Source organism: Corapipo altera, unplaced genomic scaffold (assembly GCF_003945725.1).
Source record: "Corapipo altera isolate COAL_440 unplaced genomic scaffold, ASM394572v1 23b, whole genome shotgun sequence".
Taxonomy (NCBI): Eukaryota; Metazoa; Chordata; class Aves; order Passeriformes; family Pipridae; genus Corapipo; species Corapipo altera.
In genome coordinates, this window is record NW_020884885.1 from 12,093,673 (window position 1) to 12,106,234 (window position 12,562).

A 12,562-nucleotide genomic window follows, 5' to 3' on the forward strand; every position below is an offset into this window, starting at 1 on the left:
CTTTTGTCTTAACAAGTTTTGTAGCCCAAAACTTCACAGGATAACTGTCATCCAAAAAAGATTTTTAGTCATTGTGAAATGTGTTGTATTTGTATTCTAATGCTATGTCAAAACGTCTTCCATTTTAATTTATCTAAAACTGTTTATTATTTTGTGTAAGGCTGGTGTGACCCTCTGTTCATTCCCCTCTAATGATAACAACCAAAAAGCAGTAGTTCTTCCACTGTCTGTTCACTTTACTGACATATTTTTAACTGAATTATTCATCTGCCCCCTACTTTTAAAATTACTTTCTCATGATAGATTTCCATTCCAAGCAGAGTAGCACTGCTAAGAATTTCTTAGGTGCTCTATCAGTTAAGGATTTTCCCTGTTCAAATTCTCAAAAAAGCTGTAACAAGCTTTAATGCTCACAGTCATTAGCTCTGTGTCCTGAGTATGTGAATTCAGCAAGGCTTCCATTCTTCTCTTAACCTTTCCTGCAGAGTCTGTAGCATGAGTTAACACCTAGTTATATTAGTGAAGCCAGGGAAATTATATGTTTACAACTGCAGCTCAGGAAGTGTATGGTTAAATGTCAGTTATTAGTATGGTCATAAACCTCCTTTGCAACATCAAAAACGGCATTTATCACCTTAGGAGAAGACTAATTAAGTTAGAGGACTTTGTTTAAATTCCCAAATAGCTTGCACTGTGTGAAGGTCCCTTGTGCATAATCCATTCTGATTCAAAATGCTACAGGAAAACAAGAACAAGATAGAAGCAGAATTGGAGGAGCAATGGGGCCATGGATTAAAGGCACATACATTATTCAAGCTTTTCTCTGGTTGCAGTGGAGAATGGAAATAATTATTTTTAAGTTTTAATTATTTAGATCTGAAACATAATTCTTCCTTCCCAGGAGGCAAAAGCATCTTGTCAGAATGGCAACCTGCCAGTATGAGTGAGGTATATAAGAATTAAGTGAATATCAACATTAGCTTGTTCTCCTTATAACTTTATACATAAACAGGTTGGGACCACATAAGGTTTTTTTTTCCTGAAGGAACCTTTTATCAACCAGGTTTCTGAAAATCATAGCCCTGTTGGTTCTGTGGGTGTGAATATATGAGTAGTTGTGGCTTGTAACTTTCACCAGCGAGTGTAGCCATTCTGATGTGATGCTGGAATTGTAGCTGCAATGAGCTGTACAAGGGCTTACTTATGGATCCGGAAAAGACAGGGGCAGTCCCAGAGAGAAAACAGCAGCCCTATAGCAGTGAGAAGAATCAGAATCCATGCTGGCCCCAGTACTCAGAAAGGACAACAGGTACCACAGTTTTTACAACAAGGAACTGCAGATAGAGAAGAAACTGGACATTAAAAATTTTGCTGATAACTCTATATGTTATAATAGCTTTAGTAAAAAAAAAGCAAGCTAACTGTTTTACATGAAGTAAACCACTAGATTTTTAAAGGAGCTATAGAAATGACTGGGTTTCTGACAAGATGTGGGAACAAATTTAGCTACCACCTATTTGAGAGGTTTTGAAACAATACAATCAGGAGTTGAGAATATGCAGATTTATTTATAATAGCAAGAAGAAAATAATCCATGGGATCCTGTTCTGAAAGCTAAACAATTATTCTCATTGGGAAGGATATATTTGCATACAAATGTGTACATATACACAGATGTGTATGTGTAAATGATATATATTATTAGTAAGGGTTGAATAGTTGCCTAATTCAGATTTTTCTTTATGTGAATTACTTTGTTCATTAATAGTTTATACACTATACCAAGTGTATTGTGCCTGAATTGGTAGCTGAATTGGTCAGTTTCCTGCATAACTGTTGATATATTTGGATTTTGTGCTTTTGTCAGCTAATCTGTTGAGGAGAACCCCAGCTTTGCATCCCCTCATGTCTTTGCCCTTTATCCTTGAAGTTACACATACTTCCATCTTTCTTTACACAGAATTTAATTACTTTAGTCTCACACAATAATCTCTATTGATTTGTTTCTCTATGTTTTGATTGTGCTGAGAAAAATATCTTCTCTACTTGACTGCTACTTTCATGGAAACTTAGCTACCAATTACTTTTCACATATTCCCCTTCATTGTTCTTAACAACGATTGAGAACAAAACCTGTCTTCTTCAAAAATGTATAATTATTTAGTTGGCTTTAGTTAGGGTCATACTGATGAACCTGCACCAATTCTTTGTTAAAAATTATTTCTTTTGAATTTAAAGGGATTTCAAGACATGCTTGCTTACTTTAGGGTCTTATTATTGTAAATGAGCCCACTGGAAGAGTGGCTCAGGTAATTCTATCATTGTACTCTAAATATAGCTGATGAAGAAATAGTTAATTACACAGGAATGCTGATCCAGCACTTTCACCAGGACTAAAACACACTAAACTAGTTTAACTTGAACTAAAAATCACTGATTGTCATGGTTTAGGAATGATATTCCCCAATTTAGTGCTTTCACCAAAACCGTGCTGCCCCTTGCTCCCCCCTCCAAGTGAATGCACGAAAAGCTAATTTACTGGAAACAGCAATGAGATAAGAAAATGAACAGTAACAGCTAGAATACTAATAACAAAAGTGTACAAAGAGACTATGATCTATATGCAAAATGTTCACCAAGTCTAGGACAATGAAACAATGGTGGATGACTTCCCTCCGCCTGCCATGCTTTTGTTCCCCCAGAAAAAACCATGTCCTTCTTGGAAGCAAGAGTCCCTTTCCCTCACACCTGGCAATTACTTGAGATGATATAGAATAACATTAGGATCTTGGCCAGGGCCACACAGCTCTAGGCTCTGCCTCTCATGGCTACTGCAAAAAATTAACCCTGTCCCAGGACACATCTATGAACAGCTAGACTCCAGCACTTAGCAAGTATCTTCTAAAGGGCATGTACAGTTACAATGACTTTCAGTGCTTACAAGAAAAGAAGCTGAGTAACATTAAGGCACACTTGGAAATGTAGTCTCTTGGACTAGGTTAAGGACAAAAACTGTTGGATCATTGATGCTTCAAGGCAATGTGTAAATATTTCAGTTAATACAATGATTCAACTACAATGAGCATTCTGTAGTATCACACCTTGGGTAAGGGAAAAAAGGCTGAAAGGTCCCAGTGTTTCAGAAAACAAGGCAATCTGGAGATAACTAAGAGAAGTGAGAGGAGAAAAATGTAAAGGAAAAGGATAGAAATGAATTCTAAAGTTCAATAAGGCAGTGAAGTTTCCCATGTTTTGAAATAAGCTTTCAAATGTTTTCAAATACAAGTCTAGGCTGGGAATCCTTTCATTACTGTCACCTGTGCCCTCCTAACAGAGCTCCCCTTCCTCCTTGGGAGAAAGACAACTTTCCTTAAGAGCAGCTGTAATGTGACTTAAAATGAGTGATTTTTTGATATCTTCTGAGATGATGGCAGCTGTTCACTCTTCTCTGTTATGCATTGTAAAAAAGTAACTCTTGGTAGTGAGATCTATAGTAGTTAGTAATTTAGTGCAGTAGCACTAAATCTGTAGGAAAAAAGGTTGTCGAGGCCCCTACACCAACATTACAGGCAGTATGGGAATCTTAGCTGGGACTAGCTCTATTCTTTTCTGCTGGATCAGTCATCTTCACCATTTAAAAGGATTGAAACTATACAAAAGACAAGCCTTTGATTGCTACTCTGCTATCTCTGGGAAGGGCTGGAGAATGTGGTACATACTCAAACCAGAGACTTTGGTTTAACTTCCTTCCAAAAGAATCTATTTAACATGTACCAGAATTTCTTTCCAAAGAGAATAAACACAAGACAAACTGGGTTAAGTGAGGGTTTTACTTCAAAAGCACACTGCCACTGCACTAAAGCGCTTTCCATTCTGCCTCTGAATATGAAAGTAATGACAGTTTGTTGAGGGAGCGACTGAAAGAAGGGTTGATAATGGTAAACAAATCTTATATGATTGTTTTCCCATTTTGACAATGTTTTTCCAGCTTTGTGCTGTTGTTGACATTGAAGAAAATTAATTGCAAGGTGATTGAAGAAATCTTCTTCATAACCTTCTATAAATAACATGTTAAACAAATCCACTCCAAGCTTTAGTCTTCTGAAGAAAACTAGGAACATTACTGGGTGCTGCTGTTTGGATGCTCATACCATAGAGGCAGGATCAATAATGGGGACAATTATTTTAATACTTAGCCATAAAATATTAACTCAGAGAGCAATTCTGTTGGGATAGAATTCCAAATTCTTTCACTGCTGCCTTTTCCAAAGAATTATATTCTATTTTAGTTCATCCACAATTTAACACATAACTGCTATAAGTAAATGAGCTGTAACATGTCTTCATTCCCATTATGTGTCTCCAGAGACATTTCTGTTGTCAAAAAGTTTTTCTTTACTGAGTATTACCACTAAGTGAATTTCATTTGGTCATAGTAACTTCTTCTGAGACGATTGTGGGGTTTGTGTGGTTTTTTTTTTTCATTTGGATTGGAAATAAACCACGTGTCTTCAATTATTTGAAATAGTTCATAGTATAACATATATATCTATATATAGACAGCACCAAAGACACAGTAATGCTCTTTCAAAATGAAAAGGTCTTTATCCCCAGTTGCTGCTAGAGGCTTTTGGTAGAAAATACGAAGCCAGCTGGAGCTACATATTAGGACATTTTTATTTGTCCTTCAACTACTTCATGTTCGTAATACTTAAGATTCTCTGACTGAAAAAATATGCATTAGCAAATTGAGCTGTAGGGTTTTTATGAAGTCATGTTTTTCTATCATGGTTCTAGCATAGAAGAGGGAATCAGACGAGTGTTACATTTTTAATCAGAGTGCTATAGATTTCCTAAATACTTCTGAAAGATACTTTTTAAAAAGTTTATTTCACTTGCAAAGCTTAAAACTTCTCTTCTGAAAAAAATGAGTACACTTCAGAATACCGCATAAGTAAGTGGATGAATACAAAGTAAGCTGCTGCAAAGCAGCATGGCACCACTGCACTCCCTGGTGATATCACACTGCCGGTGTTCTCTCACCATGGGACAGGGGAGGGGAAGGCACAACTGTATTATCTTAGCTGTTGTGATAGATTAAGCCTGACATGTTGCCAAATCTCATGTGTATTAATAAGTTTCTCCCACTGATCCCCAATGGCACTCAGATGGGTTCATTGGTAGATTGTGGCAGACATTTAAATGTTTGAGCTGGGCAATTTGAGATGAACTGTCATGATTCATTATCCCTATTGAGGGAACAGTGCCAGGAAGTATCTGGCTGATGACTCGAGAGACACCTAGTAAGCAGAATAAAACCCCAACTCACTCAGCAAATCTTGCAGCATTGCTAAAGGGTCTAAACTCAATGACCAATACAAGACACTGCCACTGGTAATAAACCAGAAATTAAAAGTGGTTGTTATTAGGGACTTAAAGGTTGGCAAACAATATGCTTCTAAATCACAGTCTATCAACAACAGACAACTACAGCCTGCCCTTTGCCTGCAGGGTGTATGTGTGTGTGTGTAAACACAGATTGGAAGGCAACAAATTATTGGTTACAGGAATAAACAGTTCCTGATTTCTTTTAACACACAGGGGTTTTTAAATGTCCTTGCCTCCTTGCTGATAGTTGACAGCAATGCAGAACTGAACCATTTTGCAGGACTAAGTAAAAACTTTTGACTAAAGGGTCAAGGTGACAATGGGAAGACTGACTGATTGCTTTTGAATCCAGCCTAAATTCTTTCTCCTTATGTATGCCAAGTGGAGTTCAATTGTTTCACCTTCTTTAGTTTCTCTGGTAATACCCAGTATCTTCAGTGTGGTGATAATAAATCCTTATACAAATTTCTAGCGGATTTACTGTCCAGTAGGCTAACTATCATGGAATGTTGTGCTTCTACATTAAAAAAAAGAAAAAAGGCAAAATATCCCCAAAAGTTCTTTGATAGAACAAGAAGAATTTTAAAACTCTGGAGGATAAGAAACATACTTGATTTATAAACTAATATAAGGAGAAACAGATACATGCATTTTAACCCTGCTGAAATATGATTTTTTTTTATTAAGTACTTTCAAGAGACATTTTTTTTTTCATTGCTAGATAATCAAAGGTTTATCAGGTTAATAAGGTTTCTTCTCTAGACACGCTCTTCTCCTGTCATTGTAATTACCAAAATGTTTGCATACTTTTGTGAAGAAATGAATGAACTATTTTTACCCAGTTTCATCTAAAGATCTGTGATTAACTATGCTTTAGCATCAAGACTGAATCTACTGGCTAAAGGTTAACCTTTAACCTTTAAATTTACAGTTGTTCCAATTGTATTTGAATGATCATTTTGGTCTGTTTAAACTGCTACTAGTAAGGCTTGTCATGCATTGTGGATTGCTGTCAGATGCTTTTCAAAGACTATCAAATAAATAGAATTTCTTCAAAAAGTATTTTCCTAAATCTCTTATCTGCCATTTGTTCCGTTTATTAAAGACCTGTCAGCATGAATGGTTTAGAGTAGTGATTATGTAGCCCTTTTAGTGGAAGAAAAAAGCAACTAAAAGTACCTGAGGAGAAAATAAAATACAGTATTCTTTCATATTTAAATACATATTTAGGTCACCAGATAAAATTAATTTTTTAACCTTTCTTACTACTATGCTTTGTTGTGCAATGGTCAGTATGAATGGTAGTTTTTGCTTTGAAGGCAAGTTCATTAAGTTAGCATTAGGGTACCCAGCTGCCTAGGAACCACAGTGCAGAAAAGAAGAGGGCAATGACAATGAGGAATGAAATGCCTTTGCAAAGCTACTATGGAAAAAGGTATAATTATGTTGTATTATTATTCTTTCATGCATCTCTTAGTCTATAAGTGCAAATACACTCATTTGTCTTGTCTGGATAATGCTTTGATATGGAAAAGCTCTTAAGGAATCCTTTTATCTATGATTTTGTGTTGTGGCACAACAATTTTATGTGTTTATAGACAGTACTATTTGGCTAAATTGAAATCTATAGTCAAAATAAAGCTCAGTGGGACCTGAATTTGTATTTGTAATACTTTCTGGTGTAACAAAAATAAGAAGTAGGATCTAATTAAGGCTCTATGATGATGTGTGTGTTAAAAAATATGTAGTATAGAACAATATCAAATTTTTATATTGTAAAAAATATACTACATGACGAAGTGCAAGCCACAGTGTCAATATCTAGACAAATACTTGAAGCTTTAGATGTGGGAATTTTTAATAAATTGATAGGTTCAAATGTTATCTTGTCAATTTATCATCATATTCCCTGGTGCTTGGTGTTTTTTCTTGCAAGAAATGAGGCATAAACAAGGACCCATGTTTTTATGGACTTTTCTTGAATGCTGGTTTCTTGAATATCAGCATACAGTCTGTGTGGAAAAAAACTCCCAAACAAACAGAACAAAACATGTGCCAAAGGTAGTGTTCTTCAAAGTATAAAAAGCTTGACTCTGAGCATGCTTCTTATTGACGTAATTAATACAGCAATATATGATGTTAATGCAAGGTGGTGCATTAAAATTTGTTTGATAAAACTGGTTATCTGCATTTTGATATCTTCTCTAAAGGTAGAGAACCTTATATATGTTATCAATTAGTGATACAAGAAGCAGGGAAATAGAAAGGAAAGACCGACTTTCCTTTGACTTATTCTATAGAATCATGGAAAATTTTAGGTTGAGAAGGAAGGTATTTAGGTGCTGAAATAGTTGTGTTTAAATATAATGTTAATTTATCACATGTGTGTGAAAATCTGACATATATCAGAAACAAAAAATTCAATATAATAAGATTAATCCTGTTCCTTTATATCTGCAGTCAGGAGTGTGAGCAGATTTCAGCTTGATCATCAATTTAAATCAACTCAGATCAGAAAGAATAAGAAAGATGCCCCCAGATGGTTCCTTTAGGGTAGGATTTGATAGTTTTGAAACCAGTTTCTAAGGAAAATATATTTCACTTTCAGACCACACCAGGGTAACTAAAACTGATTGTTACCCACTTTAGCATTGTCAGGCAAAAGACTGGGGAGGAAAATAGCTTATAAAAGCAAGTAATCCTATATATATAACCTACAGAGGTCCTATTTTTAGACCATGGTACTTTCTAAGTAGCAACTTAGGAAAAAAACTTGTAGTTATTCTGGATTTTGTACAGAGGATTCATTGTTTAGGACTGTCAGTTCAGAAGCACAAGAAACTATGATAAGAATTTACAATTTTAGCTGTAGACAGAAGCAGAAATGCTCCTTTTTGGGACAATGACACTCTTACAAAAGATTTTAAATAGAAAGATTTAGAATCTGTTCCTCATCTAAGAGGTGGGTTAATGAATGTCAGAGCATTCATTTAGACTCTGGGTTTAGATACGCTGCGACTAGGTCAAGTTTTATAACGTGTTGCACAGAATATAAACAGGATTGTTCAGGAGAAGAACAGATAAGACTGTACAGGAAAAATAAAAGAATGGGTTTTATTGTTCACTAAATAAATGGAGTAGAAATTGGAGAACAGTTCTAACAAGTCAAAGGACTTGCTGTTTTATTGTCTTTCACCCATATGTATGAAATACGAATTCATGTATAGCCACAAAAAGGCTAGTTGTGGGTTTTTTCAAATGAACTTAGAGCATCCATCCATCCTAAATCTGCCCTCACTTCTATTATTCTGTAATCAGTTTTGTCTTTTTGCACCTGTTTCACACACACAGTCATTTGGAATGGGCACCACTCCTCCATTCTGAGGGTTTTGTTGAGTTATATAGAAGTGGCTAGTACATAAAATGCATATTAAATTATAAAAGAAAGCAGGAATTTATATCAACAAACACAATAAGGTGTTTGTTATTTTGCAAGCAAATATAATGCATCTTATGTCTTTTCTCATTCTTTTTTCTTTCTTGCTTTCTGATCACCATTTGTATGAGTATAGAAGAAAGTTATCTGTGAACAACCAACTAATTCAATTTTGGTTTGGATGTAAACTTTTCTGATTTAATTTGAATCAATAGTTTCTTACCAGAAGGCTGACTACACATTGCAAAATCTATTTGCAAAACAAAATTATATTTGACAATTTGAAGGTTCCTGACTGTCAGTCATTTTGTGGGGGTTTCCTACCTAGACACAAAAACGGTAAATCAAGATTTTTTGCCATGGTTGATTCCTTCTGTTGGAGTACTTAAATTATGTCCTAACTATGCAATAATATAGCTTTGGGCTGAAAGATGTAAACGTAAAATCCATTCAAATCCTTTTTGTAGGCTTCAGGATTGCTAAATACAAGACACATCCTCCTCTTAAATTGCATTTTAAGATCTCAGATTCTGTTACAATATTATCCTTAGTATATATAATTCTATTTCATTCAGTAATTAATCTAGTTAGTGTAGGTACTCATTAACCATGATTAGATGCACACAGAACTACTAAAATCTGCCACTGTTTTTTTGCTTCCATACTCATAGCTCTGGATCCCTTTCCCCATCCACGGCATGGGGCTGGTCCAGTTCTAGTTCCATTTCCATCTGAAGAACCATTGCGACGCTTTGAGGGATGGGGAAAGGAAACTCCAGGGGTATCCCAGGGCCCTTTCAGGCCCTGAGCCTGGAGGGGAGAGGTGCTCCCCCCTCCCCCCCCCGCACGTGGCCCCATGGCCGGCAGGGAGACAGGTCACAGGACACCGGGTGTGGAGAGGAGGCAAGAGAGCGTTTATTGTGGGGGATGTTACATTTATAGGGTTTAGGAGGATTCACAGAGTAACCAATTAGAAGTCTCAAGGGGCTTACAGGAACACCCAATCACAGGAAGGGCTTAACAAAGGCCAATGGGACACACCTCAGGACGCCTTCCCAGGACATTCCTGCATGGATAACAAAGGGGGTTGTGGGAAGAAGAAGCATGTGTTTGCAAAGATACCACCAAAAGCCATTTTAAAACCTGTTTAAACCACAGTTTTCCCATATAATGCAGGTTTAATGCTACACATAGCAGCACTAATGTTATGAGTATATGCAGTCACAAATATTTGTGATTTTAGAGCACAAGGATCTGGTTCCTGTTCCTATTAATGAAATTCCAGGTGACTGTGAAGTCCTGTAGAGTGATAGCTGTGAAATCCTAGGTGGCCACAGATTTGTTAGAATGCAAAATAGTCAGAAATAGGGCACCTAGCGAGAATGGTCCTTTTCTTCTTAGATCTAGACATAACTCTTTCATCTACAATGTCAAGAAATGAAAGATGGGATTTTTAAAAATAGAATACTGTCATTTTCAAGATCCACTGAAAGTTGTTTCAGTAATGTTTCAAAATAAATATTTATTTTTTAAAAACCACAAGTGTTGAATTGAAGTAAAAAATTACCTTAGATCTCCTATGAGTGAGAAGTGCTCAAGTTCTACACTGGGGGAAAATAAATACATTAAAATGTTTATCTTTGGCAACTCTTAGCGATCAATATAATGGTTAAGGTTGTAAGTCACTAGATATTGTGTAAGTATGTATTTAGTCCGTATAGCAAAGTTACATGCTAATAAAAAAATGTTGGAATATATTCTTGATTTCTCTCACTTAAGAGTCATAATCATAAAGAAGGTCCTCTTTCATTTTCCCTGTCATATTGCATAAATTTAAAAGAAATCTCTGTAATTACTGTTTTCCAAACAGATGAAACAGAAGGAGATGCCAAAAGATTTCCTAGGCTTTAATTTAAAAAAAACCAACCAACCAAACAAAAAACCCCAACAAATCTACTTAATATTTTTTTTTAAAAAATCCTGTCTAGCTTTTAAGGGTTTCTTTAGTTTTCACAGCAGAGGCCATCCCCACACTGGGGCTGTATCTGACATATGTGTCTTTCACGAGGTCTGGTCCTGACCTGGTGCGTGGGGCTGACGTCCTGGTCTGGCTTTGACCTGTCCTTGCTACTCTGACCCTGTCTGATGATTTGGGAGCCTGGCCAAGCCTGACCACAGTCAGACACAGACATTGTGGGGTCAGGTCCTGGCTGGTGAGGCCCCTGTCCCCCTGGGATCAGTTTGCTGCAGTCCCTGCCTCCTGGTCCCTCAGAGAGCAGCTGGCCCTTGCCATGTCCTGGCAATAAAGCCAATGGCTTTTTATCGATCAGCTTTGCAGAACAGGTGATGTTTCAGTGCTTTTAAAAATAAATAAATAAATAAATAAAGGCACATGTTTGAGTACATAATTACAACAAGGATGTTTTAATGTTGTTTACTTTATCAGGACTGTAAAGACATAGCTAACCACTCATAGCCAATCAAAAAAAAGTAATTCCTAAGAAAGCAGCTGATCATATTAAGAATACAAGAATTAGTTATACAAGAAAAGATTTGTCTTAGACACTGTCTTTGAGGTATACTTACCTAATATATTATCATTCAGTTATTAAGGTTTGGGTAAAGAAGGGCCCACTGCTTGTTATTTCATCAATCATAGCAAACGCACCCTTACCACTCCAGCAAAAAGGAGAACAGAATCGTTGTTCTTACATTTAAGTGTGGGGGACCGGGACAGGGAAATGAGGTGTTGGAAGGTTGAACAAAACCTAAGCTAGGGGATTTGAGAATGTTTCAGTCCCTAGACCAGTTAAGTTATTCACTCTACTGACTACCAATTTTATCTACCCACTGTCCTGGGAGATGTGGGTTTCCACTGGAAGGAAACACAAGAGTGCAAGCGACTTCAAGAGTAATTTGACAACTAGGACAATGTACTAACTATGACATATAATCAGTGATAGATACAACCACAAAGCCTTTGTTAAAGTCTGAAGTAGGTGGTTTCGAAGTCAGAAGATATCTTCTCCCCTTACTAGATTATTGCTGCTTTAACATTATGCTCAATCTCTTGTCATAAAAAAAAATTAAGTGGTTGGTTGGATTGTTTAAATTCCACTAAATGGTGTTGTTTCTATGCTTACAGTATGCTAGATAATATCTATAGCAGTTTTTGAAGAGTTCCACTGTAAAACTGAAGAAGTAGTACAAAATTCTGCCTTGCACCACCTTGCCATTTCCAAGTCATCCTAAACTTTCATTCCATCTTCCTCTTCTGCCCTAATGAAAATTATACCTTCATGCTCAGGGGCTACTGTCTCTGAGAGAAGCTATGCAGCTCTTGAGGTGTGACAATTTCCACAAATTTCAAATCAGGGAGGAGAAAGGTGTAGGATGGTAATTTTTGTATTCTTATATTTGTGTTTGCATTTGCAGTGATGCTGAGTGAAATTCTCCCTCTCACTCAGTATCTACATATTGTAAATTGTGTTTAAATACTAAAGTGATATTTAATGTAGCCAGAAGAAGAAAAAAAAAAAAAGAATTAATGGTAGCTCATCATTGCCCTGAGTTCAGGGATATTCTTTTAACCATGCCACAAGAATCACACAGGCACGACTAGTTTTTATAATCCCTTTAGGCAATGCTGAAACTATAAACATGATGCGAATGAAGTCTCACCATGTGAATCTAATAGCACCAAGGAGGGTAACTACAATTGGTGCTGACACAGCATTT